We start from the raw sequence: 17,398 nt of genomic DNA, 5'->3' as shown, positions 1-17,398 counted from the left end.
GTCTACGGCCATACCACCCTGAACGCGCCCGATCTCGTCTGATCTCGGAAGCTAAGCAGGGTCGGGCCTGGTTAGTACTTGGATGGGAGACCGCCTGGGAATACCGGGTGCTGTAGGCTTTTGCCTCCCTCGCCTTTTGCCGCCTCCGGCCTCCGTCCTCCGCGGACGCCCCCCACCCCTCCAGCCAGCCCTCCCCCACCCCCCCCGCCACCCTCCGCACCGCGGGCCCGCCGGCGCCGCCCATGGGCAGGGCCCAACCCCTCCCCGCCACAGCCCAACCCTTCCAGCTCGCGGCCCCACCCGAACCCAGGGCCAATCGGGGCCAGCCCGGCGGGACCGGGACCGGGACCGGGACCGGGACCCCGACGCCGCACACGCCGCCCGCCGGCTCCCTCTGGCCTCGGCCTCTTCCCACCCGCTCGGCTCCCGCTCCGGTGACACCCCAGCCCTTCCCTCGGCGCCCCGCCCCCGCCGCCCCAGCCGCCGGGTAGAGTCGTCCTGTCAGGTGGAACGGATTCCACGGCGGTGCCGGGAGGCCCAAACGGGTCCCAAAGCGACCAGCCCCGCCCACCGAGGAAAGACACCTGGTCAGGCTTTTCCAGACACCGCCCGCTTCTCCAAGGACAGGGCGGACTGGGTTAGAGAGGCGCGTCTCGGGCACCTCACCCAAGACGGGATGGCTTCTGCCTTTGCTGGCGTCTGTGCCGCTGCAGGTCATCTTCTAAAACCTGGTACCCGCTCGCTTGTCCTTGAGAGGCTCATTCACAATCAACACTCCTTTCCCGACCTAAGTTTGTCCCTGTCAGTTTGTCTCGCTTTTCCTTCCAGAAGCCCCCTTCCCGGGGTGGGGGGGAGGGGGGGAGGTGGTGGGGGGGTAGGGGGGTGGGTGGGTCTGAGTTTCAAGCTCCACCTGACTGGGATCCCATTCTGCTTTCGCCTTCGGGCGGTCCTGCCTCGCTTGGAAACGCTGCTACGTTGCTCCTGGTGGATGAGCTTGCGTTCGTTTTGAGTTTGAGAACGCTGGATGCAAAGATGAGGAGTCTTGATGGCTGAGGCTTTTGGTGTCCCCTCACTCGGGGGCCTCCCTCTCTTCCCGCCTCCCCCCGCCTCCCCACCCACCCCCTCACACCCGACCCCTACCACCCCAGGGCCCCGGCCGGGCCCCGCCCCTCCAGGCCGCATCTGTCAGAGGGAGTTGAAAAGCCTCCTGACAGGACACGTCCTCCCTCAGCAGCCAGCCCTTCCTGGCTCCCTGGCTTCAGCTTTCCGTTCGCGTGGCTCGGGCAGCCTTTCGCATCTTCTTTGCACCTGCCTGTGTTTGCAACAGAGGACCGTGGCCAAGGGATCCAGGAAACCGGGAGGAGAGCTGGCTTCCGGGGAGGCGAATGGGAAGGACAGGGAGGCAGAGAGGGAGCCTTGCCTCAGAGAACGGACTTTGAACCCCCGAAGGGAAAAGTCCTCCAGATAAACCACGTCTTCCCCACCGAATCCAAGAGCCATACTCGCTCGCTGTGGAAAAATGGGGACATCCCGGTCAAAGCAGGACGAGAGAGGACCCAAAGCTCCCTCCTCTCCCCGTTCAGCCATCGTCGTCCTGGGAGGGAGTCTCTCCGCGGTTCGCTTCTCCTGCCGGCCCCGTTTCCCCTCCTGCCAACCCAGCGCCTCTATCGCCTGCTCCTCGCTTCCTCGGGCTGCGGGCTGCGGGCTGCGGGCTGCGGGCTGCGGGCTGCGGGATGGGGGGGGAGGGGCGGTGCGCGTCGCTCCCTGCCAGCTCGTGCCCGGGGTGGTTCTGACGGGTCCCCGGATCTGATCTCCGAGGAGCACCTTCTGCGGGGAGAAGCGGGACTGCGTCCCTGTCAGTTTCCCGGAGCGCGGGACCGGAGCCTTGCCCCGAAACGCAGGCTCGGGAGACCGAAGTCCTGAGCTGAAACCCAAGGGCCGCCGTCTCCCGCGAGTGACGTGCCCTCCCTGAGCTGCGCTTTCCTCATCTGGTGCGAGGGGGTCCTGGAGTTCGTGCCTCCTTGCGGGGGCGAGTGCTGGTGAGAACGCAAGCGGGAAACACGGAGCGGACCGCTCAGCACGGAGCGCGGCCTCGGTGGGGGCCCGGGCCTCGGCCGCCGTCCTTCCCCACGAGCCTACTTCTTGCCGCCGAGGCTCATCCAGCACCCAGGGATCGATCGCCTGGCTGCTTCCGGCCAGACACTCTCCTAGGTGCTGGCCACCCAGCAGCCGAGAACGCGGGTGCCAATCTCGGCCTCCGGGGCGTTCGCCTCCTCGCCTCTGGGGCCGCAAGACCAGCGGTGTGCCTACGCATGCCGGCGAGAGGTGGCAGAACCTGACGAGGACACGTGCCGTGGAAAATGGAGAGCTTGGCGCCCCGGAGGGCCTCGTCGGACGTCTGTGGATGGCCGTCGCTCTCTTTGCCGAAGCCCGCCCCCTGCCCGTCTTCTCTCCGTCCCAGGGTCCCCTTTCCAGTGGGACGCAAGAAGGCCCACAGGGCCCAAACGCTGGAGACGGGCAGCGCACACAGCGCGCCCTGGGTCCCGGGGGGTGCGGCGGGAAAGCCTTGCGGCACAGAACCCTGAAGCCCAGAGGTCTCGAGACAGGGAGAGCCGGGACGTCGGCAGGCACCGACGGGCCTTCGGACGCGACTCTTCCTCCCCGTCGTCACACCGTGCTGCTCCTCCCTCCGTCCTGGGCGCGAGCGCGCTCTTGGGAAAACGGAGGCGCCTTCGTCGGTGACCTAGCGGGCGGGAGATCCCGGGCAACGTCCCCAGCGGCACTTGAGCAGAACGGGGACGCTGCGGTCGGTCGTCGGGGAGGGGCTTCTACATGTCTGGTAGATGGAGCTGCTTTCTCGTGCCAAGTTCTCTGGGCCCTGACTTTTCTGCCTGCTCCTTCTATCACCTCAGTAAGGTCGGGGGTGCCCGGCAGAAAGAGGAAAAGAGCCAGAGTGAAGAAGCGGAGAGAAAGGAACACGCAAACCCGGACGCGCACACACACAGGCACACAGACACACAGGCGCGCGCGCGCGCGCACACACACACACACACACACACGCCTACACACCCACTCGCACAACACGCACACGCACACGCACACGCACACGCAAGCGCAGACAGAGCGCGCCAGCGAGCTCCGGTGCCTGTCTGTGGTTCCTGGGCGATGGCGGGGCAGCGATGCCGGGAGCCCGGGACTCCTGAGAGCCTGTCTGCGCGGCCTAGGGCCCCAGGGGTGATCGCCAGCCCCGGGGCCCCTGCCTCCTGGCCCGGGCCCAGCTCCAGCACCACCGCCCTCCTGGGGGGGAAGCGAGCTCTTGGGCAGAGCCTCTCTGGGTCAGGGTGGGTGTCTGTCTAGGTCCGTGTCTTGGATCCTCTCCGTGTCGCCGTTTCTCTGTTTCTCCGTGTCTCTGTCTCTGTCTCTGTCTCTGGGTCTCTGGGCTGGCGCCAGCAGGAGCTGTCCAGGGTCCCCGCGAGGGGCGGGTTGGGGGCGGGGTGCCGGTCTCCTGGGCGGCGCTGGCGGGGGGAAGGGTGGCCGCCCCGCCTCCCCGCGCCCTCAGGGGCAGCGCGGCGGGCTTCCGCTGACGCCCTCTGGTCGCGCCGGTGGCTCCGCCTGGGTTTGGGCAAGTCGGGGCCCGGCCGGCGCCGCAGAGGTCAGGGCTCCCGCTGGGAGGCCCCTCGGGCCGGAGGGGACTCAGAGGAGCACGGGCCCGGCGGCCCGACGCCCCGACGCCTCGGGCCAAGTGCCCCGCGCCCCCCACCTCCCAGCAGCCGCATCTCCTGCGACCCATCGCCGGATCCGAGCGGCCAGGGCGGCCTGGAGTGTTCCCGGGCCGCGAGGGGAGAGCGCCCAGCCAGGCGCCCCGCCCCCATCCCCGCCCCCACCACCCCTCGTTTCCCACCGCCGCCCGCCCCGCCCCGCCTCCTCGCACCCCGGGCTGCTCCAGGCCTCCGCGCCCTGGGAGGGCAGCAGGGCGGGGCAGCGCAGGGTTTGGCTGGCCCGCTGGCCGCGCCCGAGGCGGCCGCGGCGGGAGGCAGCAGCGGGAGGAAGGCGGCAGGCCGAGCGCGGGCGCAGGGGGCGCCGGCGGCGGCGGGTGCGCGTCACAGAGGCCTGGGCGCGCGCGCGAGCCGCGGGCCGGGCGACGCGGCGCGGCTTCTTAGGGGCGCCGGCGGCAGGCGCCAGCGTCTACGGCCATACCACCCTGAACGCGCCCGATCTCGTCTGATCTCGGAAGCTAAGCAGGGTCGGGCCTGGTTAGTACTTGGATGGGAGACCGCCTGGGAATACCGGGTGCTGTAGGCTTTTGCCTCCCTCGCCTTTTGCCGCCTCCGGCCTCCGTCCTCCGCGGACGCCCCCCACCCCTCCAGCCAGCCCTCCCCCACCCCCCCCGCCACCCTCCGCACCGCGGGCCCGCCGGCGCCGCCCATGGGCAGGGCCCAACCCCTCCCCGCCACAGCCCAACCCTTCCAGCTCGCGGCCCCACCCGAACCCAGGGCCAATCGGGGCCAGCCCGGCGGGACCGGGACCGGGACCGGGACCGGGACCCCGACGCCGCACACGCCGCCCGCCGGCTCCCTCTGGCCTCGGCCTCTTCCCACCCGCTCGGCTCCCGCTCCGGTGACACCCCAGCCCTTCCCTCGGCGCCCCGCCCCCGCCGCCCCAGCCGCCGGGTAGAGTCGTCCTGTCAGGTGGAACGGATTCCACGGCGGTGCCGGGAGGCCCAAACGGGTCCCAAAGCGACCAGCCCCGCCCACCGAGGAAAGACACCTGGTCAGGCTTTTCCAGACACCGCCCGCTTCTCCAAGGACAGGGCGGACTGGGTTAGAGAGGCGCGTCTCGGGCACCTCACCCAAGACGGGATGGCTTCTGCCTTTGCTGGCGTCTGTGCCGCTGCAGGTCATCTTCTAAAACCTGGTACCCGCTCGCTTGTCCTTGAGAGGCTCATTCACAATCAACACTCCTTTCCCGACCTAAGTTTGTCCCTGTCAGTTTGTCTCGCTTTTCCTTCCAGAAGCCCCCTTCCCGGGGTGGGGGGGAGGGGGGGAGGTGGTGGGGGGGTAGGGGGGTGGGTGGGTCTGAGTTTCAAGCTCCACCTGACTGGGATCCCATTCTGCTTTCGCCTTCGGGCGGTCCTGCCTCGCTTGGAAACGCTGCTACGTTGCTCCTGGTGGATGAGCTTGCGTTCGTTTTGAGTTTGAGAACGCTGGATGCAAAGATGAGGAGTCTTGATGGCTGAGGCTTTTGGTGTCCCCTCACTCGGGGGCCTCCCTCTCTTCCCGCCTCCCCCCGCCTCCCCACCCACCCCCTCACACCCGACCCCTACCACCCCAGGGCCCCGGCCGGGCCCCGCCCCTCCAGGCCGCATCTGTCAGAGGGAGTTGAAAAGCCTCCTGACAGGACACGTCCTCCCTCAGCAGCCAGCCCTTCCTGGCTCCCTGGCTTCAGCTTTCCGTTCGCGTGGCTCGGGCAGCCTTTCGCATCTTCTTTGCACCTGCCTGTGTTTGCAACAGAGGACCGTGGCCAAGGGATCCAGGAAACCGGGAGGAGAGCTGGCTTCCGGGGAGGCGAATGGGAAGGACAGGGAGGCAGAGAGGGAGCCTTGCCTCAGAGAACGGACTTTGAACCCCCGAAGGGAAAAGTCCTCCAGATAAACCACGTCTTCCCCACCGAATCCAAGAGCCATACTCGCTCGCTGTGGAAAAATGGGGACATCCCGGTCAAAGCAGGACGAGAGAGGACCCAAAGCTCCCTCCTCTCCCCGTTCAGCCATCGTCGTCCTGGGAGGGAGTCTCTCCGCGGTTCGCTTCTCCTGCCGGCCCCGTTTCCCCTCCTGCCAACCCAGCGCCTCTATCGCCTGCTCCTCGCTTCCTCGGGCTGCGGGCTGCGGGCTGCGGGCTGCGGGCTGCGGGCTGCGGGCTGGGGGGGGAGGGGCGGTGCGCGTCGCTCCCTGCCAGCTCGTGCCCGGGGTGGTTCTGACGGGTCCCCGGATCTGATCTCCGAGGAGCACCTTCTGCGGGGAGAAGCGGGACTGCGTCCCTGTCAGTTTCCCGGAGCGCGGGACCGGAGCCTTGCCCCGAAACGCAGGCTCGGGAGACCGAAGTCCTGAGCTGAAACCCAAGGGCCGCCGTCTCCCGCGAGTGACGTGCCCTCCCTGAGCTGCGCTTTCCTCATCTGGTGCGAGGGGGTCCTGGAGTTCGTGCCTCCTTGCGGGGGCGAGTGCTGGTGAGAACGCAAGCGGGAAACACGGAGCGGACCGCTCAGCACGGAGCGCGGCCTCGGTGGGGGCCCGGGCCTCGGCCGCCGTCCTTCCCCACGAGCCTACTTCTTGCCGCCGAGGCTCATCCAGCACCCAGGGATCGATCGCCTGGCTGCTTCCGGCCAGACACTCTCCTAGGTGCTGGCCACCCAGCAGCCGAGAACGCGGGTGCCAATCTCGGCCTCCGGGGCGTTCGCCTCCTCGCCTCTGGGGCCGCAAGACCAGCGGTGTGCCTACGCATGCCGGCGAGAGGTGGCAGAACCTGACGAGGACACGTGCCGTGGAAAATGGAGAGCTTGGCGCCCCGGAGGGCCTCGTCGGACGTCTGTGGATGGCCGTCGCTCTCTTTGCCGAAGCCCGCCCCCTGCCCGTCTTCTCTCCGTCCCAGGGTCCCCTTTCCAGTGGGACGCAAGAAGGCCCACAGGGCCCAAACGCTGGAGACGGGCAGCGCACACAGCGCGCCCTGGGTCCCGGGGGGTGCGGCGGGAAAGCCTTGCGGCACAGAACCCTGAAGCCCAGAGGTCTCGAGACAGGGAGAGCCGGGACGTCGGCAGGCACCGACGGGCCTTCGGACGCGACTCTTCCTCCCCGTCGTCACACCGTGCTGCTCCTCCCTCCGTCCTGGGCGCGAGCGCGCTCTTGGGAAAACGGAGGCGCCTTCGTCGGTGACCTAGCGGGCGGGAGATCCCGGGCAACGTCCCCAGCGGCACTTGAGCAGAACGGGGACGCTGCGGTCGGTCGTCGGGGAGGGGCTTCTACATGTCTGGTAGATGGAGCTGCTTTCTCGTGCCAAGTTCTCTGGGCCCTGACTTTTCTGCCTGCTCCTTCTATCACCTCAGTAAGGTCGGGGGTGCCCGGCAGAAAGAGGAAAAGAGCCAGAGTGAAGAAGCGGAGAGAAAGGAACACGCAAACCCGGACGCGCACACACACAGGCACACAGACACACAGGCGCGCGCGCGCGCGCACACACACACACACACACACACGCCTACACACCCACTCGCACAACACGCACACGCACACGCACACGCACACGCAAGCGCAGACAGAGCGCGCCAGCGAGCTCCGGTGCCTGTCTGTGGTTCCTGGGCGATGGCGGGGCAGCGATGCCGGGAGCCCGGGACTCCTGAGAGCCTGTCTGCGCGGCCTAGGGCCCCAGGGGTGATCGCCAGCCCCGGGGCCCCTGCCTCCTGGCCCGGGCCCAGCTCCAGCACCACCGCCCTCCTGGGGGGGAAGCGAGCTCTTGGGCAGAGCCTCTCTGGGTCAGGGTGGGTGTCTGTCTAGGTCCGTGTCTTGGATCCTCTCCGTGTCGCCGTTTCTCTGTTTCTCCGTGTCTCTGTCTCTGTCTCTGTCTCTGGGTCTCTGGGCTGGCGCCAGCAGGAGCTGTCCAGGGTCCCCGCGAGGGGCGGGTTGGGGGCGGGGTGCCGGTCTCCTGGGCGGCGCTGGCGGGGGGAAGGGTGGCCGCCCCGCCTCCCCGCGCCCTCAGGGGCAGCGCGGCGGGCTTCCGCTGACGCCCTCTGGTCGCGCCGGTGGCTCCGCCTGGGTTTGGGCAAGTCGGGGCCCGGCCGGCGCCGCAGAGGTCAGGGCTCCCGCTGGGAGGCCCCTCGGGCCGGAGGGGACTCAGAGGAGCACGGGCCCGGCGGCCCGACGCCCCGACGCCTCGGGCCAAGTGCCCCGCGCCCCCCACCTCCCAGCAGCCGCATCTCCTGCGACCCATCGCCGGATCCGAGCGGCCAGGGCGGCCTGGAGTGTTCCCGGGCCGCGAGGGGAGAGCGCCCAGCCAGGCGCCCCGCCCCCATCCCCGCCCCCACCACCCCTCGTTTCCCACCGCCGCCCGCCCCGCCCCGCCTCCTCGCACCCCGGGCTGCTCCAGGCCTCCGCGCCCTGGGAGGGCAGCAGGGCGGGGCAGCGCAGGGTTTGGCTGGCCCGCTGGCCGCGCCCGAGGCGGCCGCGGCGGGAGGCAGCAGCGGGAGGAAGGCGGCAGGCCGAGCGCGGGCGCAGGGGGCGCCGGCGGCGGCGGGTGCGCGTCACAGAGGCCTGGGCGCGCGCGCGAGCCGCGGGCCGGGCGACGCGGCGCGGCTTCTTAGGGGCGCCGGCGGCAGGCGCCAGCGTCTACGGCCATACCACCCTGAACGCGCCCGATCTCGTCTGATCTCGGAAGCTAAGCAGGGTCGGGCCTGGTTAGTACTTGGATGGGAGACCGCCTGGGAATACCGGGTGCTGTAGGCTTTTGCCTCCCTCGCCTTTTGCCGCCTCCGGCCTCCGTCCTCCGCGGACGCCCCCCACCCCTCCAGCCAGCCCTCCCCCACCCCCCCCGCCACCCTCCGCACCGCGGGCCCGCCGGCGCCGCCCATGGGCAGGGCCCAACCCCTCCCCGCCACAGCCCAACCCTTCCAGCTCGCGGCCCCACCCGAACCCAGGGCCAATCGGGGCCAGCCCGGCGGGACCGGGACCGGGACCGGGACCGGGACCCCGACGCCGCACACGCCGCCCGCCGGCTCCCTCTGGCCTCGGCCTCTTCCCACCCGCTCGGCTCCCGCTCCGGTGACACCCCAGCCCTTCCCTCGGCGCCCCGCCCCCGCCGCCCCAGCCGCCGGGTAGAGTCGTCCTGTCAGGTGGAACGGATTCCACGGCGGTGCCGGGAGGCCCAAACGGGTCCCAAAGCGACCAGCCCCGCCCACCGAGGAAAGACACCTGGTCAGGCTTTTCCAGACACCGCCCGCTTCTCCAAGGACAGGGCGGACTGGGTTAGAGAGGCGCGTCTCGGGCACCTCACCCAAGACGGGATGGCTTCTGCCTTTGCTGGCGTCTGTGCCGCTGCAGGTCATCTTCTAAAACCTGGTACCCGCTCGCTTGTCCTTGAGAGGCTCATTCACAATCAACACTCCTTTCCCGACCTAAGTTTGTCCCTGTCAGTTTGTCTCGCTTTTCCTTCCAGAAGCCCCCTTCCCGGGGTGGGGGGGAGGGGGGGAGGTGGTGGGGGGGTAGGGGGGTGGGTGGGTCTGAGTTTCAAGCTCCACCTGACTGGGATCCCATTCTGCTTTCGCCTTCGGGCGGTCCTGCCTCGCTTGGAAACGCTGCTACGTTGCTCCTGGTGGATGAGCTTGCGTTCGTTTTGAGTTTGAGAACGCTGGATGCAAAGATGAGGAGTCTTGATGGCTGAGGCTTTTGGTGTCCCCTCACTCGGGGGCCTCCCTCTCTTCCCGCCTCCCCCCGCCTCCCCACCCACCCCCTCACACCCGACCCCTACCACCCCAGGGCCCCGGCCGGGCCCCGCCCCTCCAGGCCGCATCTGTCAGAGGGAGTTGAAAAGCCTCCTGACAGGACACGTCCTCCCTCAGCAGCCAGCCCTTCCTGGCTCCCTGGCTTCAGCTTTCCGTTCGCGTGGCTCGGGCAGCCTTTCGCATCTTCTTTGCACCTGCCTGTGTTTGCAACAGAGGACCGTGGCCAAGGGATCCAGGAAACCGGGAGGAGAGCTGGCTTCCGGGGAGGCGAATGGGAAGGACAGGGAGGCAGAGAGGGAGCCTTGCCTCAGAGAACGGACTTTGAACCCCCGAAGGGAAAAGTCCTCCAGATAAACCACGTCTTCCCCACCGAATCCAAGAGCCATACTCGCTCGCTGTGGAAAAATGGGGACATCCCGGTCAAAGCAGGACGAGAGAGGACCCAAAGCTCCCTCCTCTCCCCGTTCAGCCATCGTCGTCCTGGGAGGGAGTCTCTCCGCGGTTCGCTTCTCCTGCCGGCCCCGTTTCCCCTCCTGCCAACCCAGCGCCTCTATCGCCTGCTCCTCGCTTCCTCGGGCTGCGGGCTGCGGGCTGCGGGCTGCGGGCTGCGGGCTGCGGGATGGGGGGGGAGGGGCGGTGCGCGTCGCTCCCTGCCAGCTCGTGCCCGGGGTGGTTCTGACGGGTCCCCGGATCTGATCTCCGAGGAGCACCTTCTGCGGGGAGAAGCGGGACTGCGTCCCTGTCAGTTTCCCGGAGCGCGGGACCGGAGCCTTGCCCCGAAACGCAGGCTCGGGAGACCGAAGTCCTGAGCTGAAACCCAAGGGCCGCCGTCTCCCGCGAGTGACGTGCCCTCCCTGAGCTGCGCTTTCCTCATCTGGTGCGAGGGGGTCCTGGAGTTCGTGCCTCCTTGCGGGGGCGAGTGCTGGTGAGAACGCAAGCGGGAAACACGGAGCGGACCGCTCAGCACGGAGCGCGGCCTCGGTGGGGGCCCGGGCCTCGGCCGCCGTCCTTCCCCACGAGCCTACTTCTTGCCGCCGAGGCTCATCCAGCACCCAGGGATCGATCGCCTGGCTGCTTCCGGCCAGACACTCTCCTAGGTGCTGGCCACCCAGCAGCCGAGAACGCGGGTGCCAATCTCGGCCTCCGGGGCGTTCGCCTCCTCGCCTCTGGGGCCGCAAGACCAGCGGTGTGCCTACGCATGCCGGCGAGAGGTGGCAGAACCTGACGAGGACACGTGCCGTGGAAAATGGAGAGCTTGGCGCCCCGGAGGGCCTCGTCGGACGTCTGTGGATGGCCGTCGCTCTCTTTGCCGAAGCCCGCCCCCTGCCCGTCTTCTCTCCGTCCCAGGGTCCCCTTTCCAGTGGGACGCAAGAAGGCCCACAGGGCCCAAACGCTGGAGACGGGCAGCGCACACAGCGCGCCCTGGGTCCCGGGGGGTGCGGCGGGAAAGCCTTGCGGCACAGAACCCTGAAGCCCAGAGGTCTCGAGACAGGGAGAGCCGGGACGTCGGCAGGCACCGACGGGCCTTCGGACGCGACTCTTCCTCCCCGTCGTCACACCGTGCTGCTCCTCCCTCCGTCCTGGGCGCGAGCGCGCTCTTGGGAAAACGGAGGCGCCTTCGTCGGTGACCTAGCGGGCGGGAGATCCCGGGCAACGTCCCCAGCGGCACTTGAGCAGAACGGGGACGCTGCGGTCGGTCGTCGGGGAGGGGCTTCTACATGTCTGGTAGATGGAGCTGCTTTCTCGTGCCAAGTTCTCTGGGCCCTGACTTTTCTGCCTGCTCCTTCTATCACCTCAGTAAGGTCGGGGGTGCCCGGCAGAAAGAGGAAAAGAGCCAGAGTGAAGAAGCGGAGAGAAAGGAACACGCAAACCCGGACGCGCACACACACAGGCACACAGACACACAGGCGCGCGCGCGCGCGCACACACACACACACACACACACGCCTACACACCCACTCGCACAACACGCACACGCACACGCACACGCACACGCAAGCGCAGACAGAGCGCGCCAGCGAGCTCCGGTGCCTGTCTGTGGTTCCTGGGCGATGGCGGGGCAGCGATGCCGGGAGCCCGGGACTCCTGAGAGCCTGTCTGCGCGGCCTAGGGCCCCAGGGGTGATCGCCAGCCCCGGGGCCCCTGCCTCCTGGCCCGGGCCCAGCTCCAGCACCACCGCCCTCCTGGGGGGGAAGCGAGCTCTTGGGCAGAGCCTCTCTGGGTCAGGGTGGGTGTCTGTCTAGGTCCGTGTCTTGGATCCTCTCCGTGTCGCCGTTTCTCTGTTTCTCCGTGTCTCTGTCTCTGTCTCTGTCTCTGGGTCTCTGGGCTGGCGCCAGCAGGAGCTGTCCAGGGTCCCCGCGAGGGGCGGGTTGGGGGCGGGGTGCCGGTCTCCTGGGCGGCGCTGGCGGGGGGAAGGGTGGCCGCCCCGCCTCCCCGCGCCCTCAGGGGCAGCGCGGCGGGCTTCCGCTGACGCCCTCTGGTCGCGCCGGTGGCTCCGCCTGGGTTTGGGCAAGTCGGGGCCCGGCCGGCGCCGCAGAGGTCAGGGCTCCCGCTGGGAGGCCCCTCGGGCCGGAGGGGACTCAGAGGAGCACGGGCCCGGCGGCCCGACGCCCCGACGCCTCGGGCCAAGTGCCCCGCGCCCCCCACCTCCCAGCAGCCGCATCTCCTGCGACCCATCGCCGGATCCGAGCGGCCAGGGCGGCCTGGAGTGTTCCCGGGCCGCGAGGGGAGAGCGCCCAGCCAGGCGCCCCGCCCCCATCCCCGCCCCCACCACCCCTCGTTTCCCACCGCCGCCCGCCCCGCCCCGCCTCCTCGCACCCCGGGCTGCTCCAGGCCTCCGCGCCCTGGGAGGGCAGCAGGGCGGGGCAGCGCAGGGTTTGGCTGGCCCGCTGGCCGCGCCCGAGGCGGCCGCGGCGGGAGGCAGCAGCGGGAGGAAGGCGGCAGGCCGAGCGCGGGCGCAGGGGGCGCCGGCGGCGGCGGGTGCGCGTCACAGAGGCCTGGGCGCGCGCGCGAGCCGCGGGCCGGGCGACGCGGCGCGGCTTCTTAGGGGCGCCGGCGGCAGGCGCCAGCGTCTACGGCCATACCACCCTGAACGCGCCCGATCTCGTCTGATCTCGGAAGCTAAGCAGGGTCGGGCCTGGTTAGTACTTGGATGGGAGACCGCCTGGGAATACCGGGTGCTGTAGGCTTTTGCCTCCCTCGCCTTTTGCCGCCTCCGGCCTCCGTCCTCCGCGGACGCCCCCCACCCCTCCAGCCAGCCCTCCCCCACCCCCCCCGCCACCCTCCGCACCGCGGGCCCGCCGGCGCCGCCCATGGGCAGGGCCCAACCCCTCCCCGCCACAGCCCAACCCTTCCAGCTCGCGGCCCCACCCGAACCCAGGGCCAATCGGGGCCAGCCCGGCGGGACCGGGACCGGGACCGGGACCGGGACCCCGACGCCGCACACGCCGCCCGCCGGCTCCCTCTGGCCTCGGCCTCTTCCCACCCGCTCGGCTCCCGCTCCGGTGACACCCCAGCCCTTCCCTCGGCGCCCCGCCCCCGCCGCCCCAGCCGCCGGGTAGAGTCGTCCTGTCAGGTGGAACGGATTCCACGGCGGTGCCGGGAGGCCCAAACGGGTCCCAAAGCGACCAGCCCCGCCCACCGAGGAAAGACACCTGGTCAGGCTTTTCCAGACACCGCCCGCTTCTCCAAGGACAGGGCGGACTGGGTTAGAGAGGCGCGTCTCGGGCACCTCACCCAAGACGGGATGGCTTCTGCCTTTGCTGGCGTCTGTGCCGCTGCAGGTCATCTTCTAAAACCTGGTACCCGCTCGCTTGTCCTTGAGAGGCTCATTCACAATCAACACTCCTTTCCCGACCTAAGTTTGTCCCTGTCAGTTTGTCTCGCTTTTCCTTCCAGAAGCCCCCTTCCCGGGGTGGGGGGGAGGGGGGGAGGTGGTGGGGGGGTAGGGGGGTGGGTGGGTCTGAGTTTCAAGCTCCACCTGACTGGGATCCCATTCTGCTTTCGCCTTCGGGCGGTCCTGCCTCGCTTGGAAACGCTGCTACGTTGCTCCTGGTGGATGAGCTTGCGTTCGTTTTGAGTTTGAGAACGCTGGATGCAAAGATGAGGAGTCTTGATGGCTGAGGCTTTTGGTGTCCCCTCACTCGGGGGCCTCCCTCTCTTCCCGCCTCCCCCCGCCTCCCCACCCACCCCCTCACACCCGACCCCTACCACCCCAGGGCCCCGGCCGGGCCCCGCCCCTCCAGGCCGCATCTGTCAGAGGGAGTTGAAAAGCCTCCTGACAGGACACGTCCTCCCTCAGCAGCCAGCCCTTCCTGGCTCCCTGGCTTCAGCTTTCCGTTCGCGTGGCTCGGGCAGCCTTTCGCATCTTCTTTGCACCTGCCTGTGTTTGCAACAGAGGACCGTGGCCAAGGGATCCAGGAAACCGGGAGGAGAGCTGGCTTCCGGGGAGGCGAATGGGAAGGACAGGGAGGCAGAGAGGGAGCCTTGCCTCAGAGAACGGACTTTGAACCCCGAAGGGAAAAGTCCTCCAGATAAACCACGTCTTCCCCACCGAATCCAAGAGCCATACTCGCTCGCTGTGGAAAAATGGGGACATCCCGGTCAAAGCAGGACGAGAGAGGACCCAAAGCTCCCTCCTCTCCCCGTTCAGCCATCGTCGTCCTGGGAGGGAGTCTCTCCGCGGTTCGCTTCTCCTGCCGGCCCCGTTTCCCCTCCTGCCAACCCAGCGCCTCTATCGCCTGCTCCTCGCTTCCTCGGGCTGCGGGCTGCGGGCTGCGGGCTGCGGGCTGCGGGATGGGGGGGAGGGGCGGTGCGCGTCGCTCCCTGCCAGCTCGTGCCGGGGTGGTTCTGACGGGTCCCCGGATCTGATCTCCGAGGAGCACCTTCTGCGGGGAGAAGCGGGACTGCGTCCCTGTCAGTTTCCCGGAGCGCGGGACCGGAGCCTTGCCCCGAAACGCAGGCTCGGGAGACCGAAGTCCTGAGCTGAAACCCAAGGGCCGCCGTCTCCCGCGAGTGACGTGCCCTCCCTGAGCTGCGCTTTCCTCATCTGGTGCGAGGGGGTCCTGGAGTTCGTGCCTCCTTGCGGGGGCGAGTGCTGGTGAGAACGCAAGCGGGAAACACGGAGCGGACCGCTCAGCACGGAGCGCGGCCTCGGTGGGGGCCCGGGCCTCGGCGCCGTCCTTCCCCACGAGCCTACTTCTTGCCGCCGAGGCTCATCCAGCACCAGGGATCGATCGCCTGGCTGCTTCCGGCCAGACACTCTCCTAGGTGCTGGCCAACCCAGCAGCCGAGAACGCGGGTGCCAATCTCGGCCTCCGGGGCGTTCGCCTCCTCGCCTCTGGGGCCGCAAGACCAGCGGTGTGCCTACGCATGCCGGCGAGAGGTGGCAGAACCTGACGAGGACACGTGCCGTGGAAAATGGAGAGCTTGGCGCCCCGGAGGGCCTCGTCGGACGTCTGTGATGGCCGTCGCTCTCTTTGCCGAAGCCCGCCCCCTGCCCGTCTTCTCTCCGTCCCAGGGTCCCCTTTCCAGTGGGACGCAAGAAGGCCCACAGGGCCCAAACGCTGGAGACGGGCAGCGCACACAGCGCGCCCTGGGTCCCGGGGGGTGCGGCGGGAAAGCCTTGCGGCACAGAACCCTGAAGCCCAGAGGTCTCGAGACAGGGAGAGCCGGGACGTCGGCAGGCACCGACGGGCCTTCGGACGCGACTCTTCCTCCCCGTCGTCACACCGTGCTGCTCCTCCCTCCGTCCTGGGCGCGAGCAGCGCTCTTGGGAAAACGGAGGCGCCTTCGTCGGTGACCTAGCGGGCGGGAGATCCCGGGCAACGTCCCCAGCGGCACTTGAGCAGAACGGGGACGCTGCGGTCGGTCGTCGGGGAGGGGCTTCTACATGTCTGGTAGATGGAGCTGCTTTCTCGTGCCAAGTTCTCTGGGCCCTGACTTTTCTGCCTGCTCCTTCTATCACCTCAGTAAGGTCGGGGGTGCCCGGCAGAAAGAGGAAAAGAGCCAGAGTGAAGAAGCGGAGAGAAAGGAACACGCAAACCCGGACGCGCACACACACAGGCACACAGACACACAGGCGCGCGCAGCGCCGCCGCCACACACACACACACACAACACACGCCTACACACCCACTCGCACAACACGCACACGCACACGCACACGCACACGCAAGCGCAGACAGAGCGCAGCCAGCGAGCTCCGGTGCCTGTCTGTGGTTCCTGGGCGATGGCGGGGCAGCGATGCCGGGAGCCCGGGACTCCTGAGAGCCTGTCTGCGCGGCCTAGGGCCCCAGGGGTGATCGCCAGCCCCGGGGCCCCTGCCTCCTGGCCCGGGCCCAGCTCCAGCACCACCGCCCTCCTGGGGGGGAAGCGAGCTCTTGGGCAGAGCCTCTCTGGGTCAGGGTGGGTGTCTGTCTAGGTCCGTGTCTTGGATCCTCTCCGTGTCGCCGTTTCTCTGTTTCTCCGTGTCTCTGTCTCTGTCTCTGTCTCTGGGTCTCTGGGCTGGCGCCAGCAGGAGCTGTCCAGGGTCCCCGCGAGGGGCGGGTTGGGGGCGGGGTGCCGGTCTCCTGGGCGGCGCTGGCGGGGGGAAGGGTGGCCGCCCCGCCTCCCCGCGCCCTCAGGGGCAGCGCGGCGGGCTTCCGCTGACGCCCTCTGGTCGCGCCGGTGGCTCCGCCTGGGTTTGGGCAAGTCGGGGCCCGGCCGGCGCCGCAGAGGTCAGGGCTCCCGCTGGGAGGCCCCTCGGGCCGGAGGGGACTCAGAGGAGCACGGGCCCGGCGGCCCGACGCCCCGACGCCTCGGGCCAAGTGCCCCGCGCCCCCCACCTCCCAGCAGCCGCATCTCCTGCGACCCATCGCCGGATCCGAGCGGCCAGGGCGGCCTGGAGTGTTCCCGGGCCGCGAGGGGAGAGCGCCCAGCCAGGCGCCCCGCCCCCATCCCCGCCCCCACCACCCCTCGTTTCCCACCGCCGCCCGCCCCGCCCCGCCTCCTCGCACCCCGGGCTGCTCCAGGCCTCCGCGCCCTGGGAGGGCAGCAGGGCGGGGCAGCGCAGGGTTTGGCTGGCCCGCTGGCCGCGCCCGAGGCGGCCGCGGCGGGAGGCAGCAGCGGGAGGAAGGCGGCAGGCCGAGCGCGGGCGCAGGGGGCGCCGGCGGCGGCGGGTGCGCGTCACAGAGGCCTGGGCGCGCGCGCGAGCCGCGGGCCGGGCGACGCGGCGCGGCTTCTTAGGGGCGCCGGCGGCAGGCGCCAGCGTCTACGGCCATACCACCCTGAACGCGCCCGATCTCGTCTGATCTCGGAAGCTAAGCAGGGTCGGGCCTGGTTAGTACTTGGATGGGAGACCGCCTGGGAATACGGGTGCTGTAGGCTTTTGCCTCCCTCGCCTTTTGCCGCCTCCGGCCTCCGTCCTCCGCGGACGCCCCCCACCCCTCCAGCCAGCCCTCCCCCACCCCCCCCCGCCACCCTCCGCACCGCGGGCCCGCCGGCGCCGCCCATGGGCAGGGCCCAACCCTCCCCGCCACAGCCCAACCCTTCCAGCTCGCGGCCCACCCGAACCCAGGGCCAATCGGGGCCAGCCCGGCGGGACCGGGACCGGGACCGGGACCGGGACCCCGACGCCGCACACGCCGCCCGCCGGCTCCCTCTGGCCTCGGCCTCTTCCCACCCGCTCGGCTCCCGCTCCGGTGACACCCCAGCCCTTCCCTCGGCGCCCCGCCCCCGCCGCCCCAGCCGCCGGGTAGAGTCGTCCTGTCAGGTGGAACGGATTCCACGGCGGTGCCGGGAGGCCCACTAACGGGTCCCAAAGCGACCAGCCCCGCCCACCGAGGAAAGACACCTGGTCAGGCTTTTCCAGACACCGCCCGCTTCTCCAAGGACAGGGCGGACTGGGTTAGAGAGGCGCGTCTCGGGCACCTCACCCAAG

General features: G+C 69.8%; 5 non-coding genes across 5 annotated transcripts; all 5 read left to right on the top strand.

The window, feature by feature from the left end:
- LOC138922260 (5S ribosomal RNA) lies at positions 1-119 on the top strand. The gene has a single exon (XR_011435325.1). It is a non-coding gene; the product is annotated as a 5S ribosomal RNA (ribosomal RNA).
- A 4,064-nt stretch (positions 120-4,183) lies between these two features.
- On the top strand, positions 4,184-4,302 carry LOC138922259 (5S ribosomal RNA). The gene has a single exon (XR_011435324.1). It is a non-coding gene; the product is annotated as a 5S ribosomal RNA (ribosomal RNA).
- Positions 4,303-8,366: 4,064 nt separating this feature from the next.
- On the top strand, positions 8,367-8,485 carry LOC138922258 (5S ribosomal RNA). The gene has a single exon (XR_011435323.1). It is a non-coding gene; the product is annotated as a 5S ribosomal RNA (ribosomal RNA).
- A 4,064-nt stretch (positions 8,486-12,549) lies between these two features.
- Positions 12,550-12,668, top strand: LOC138922254 (5S ribosomal RNA). The gene has a single exon (XR_011435319.1). It is a non-coding gene; the product is annotated as a 5S ribosomal RNA (ribosomal RNA).
- Positions 12,669-16,727: 4,059 nt separating this feature from the next.
- Positions 16,728-16,845, top strand: LOC138922257 (5S ribosomal RNA). Its single transcript, XR_011435322.1, has one exon. It is a non-coding gene; the product is annotated as a 5S ribosomal RNA (ribosomal RNA).
- Positions 16,846-17,398: the final 553 nt, after the last annotated feature.

The sequence above is a fragment of the Equus caballus genome, unplaced genomic scaffold (genome assembly GCF_041296265.1).
Source record: "Equus caballus isolate H_3958 breed thoroughbred unplaced genomic scaffold, TB-T2T haplotype2-0000674, whole genome shotgun sequence".
In the NCBI taxonomy this organism is placed as follows: Eukaryota; Metazoa; Chordata; class Mammalia; order Perissodactyla; family Equidae; genus Equus; species Equus caballus.
This window is presented reverse-complemented; position numbering and strand designations above follow the sequence as displayed.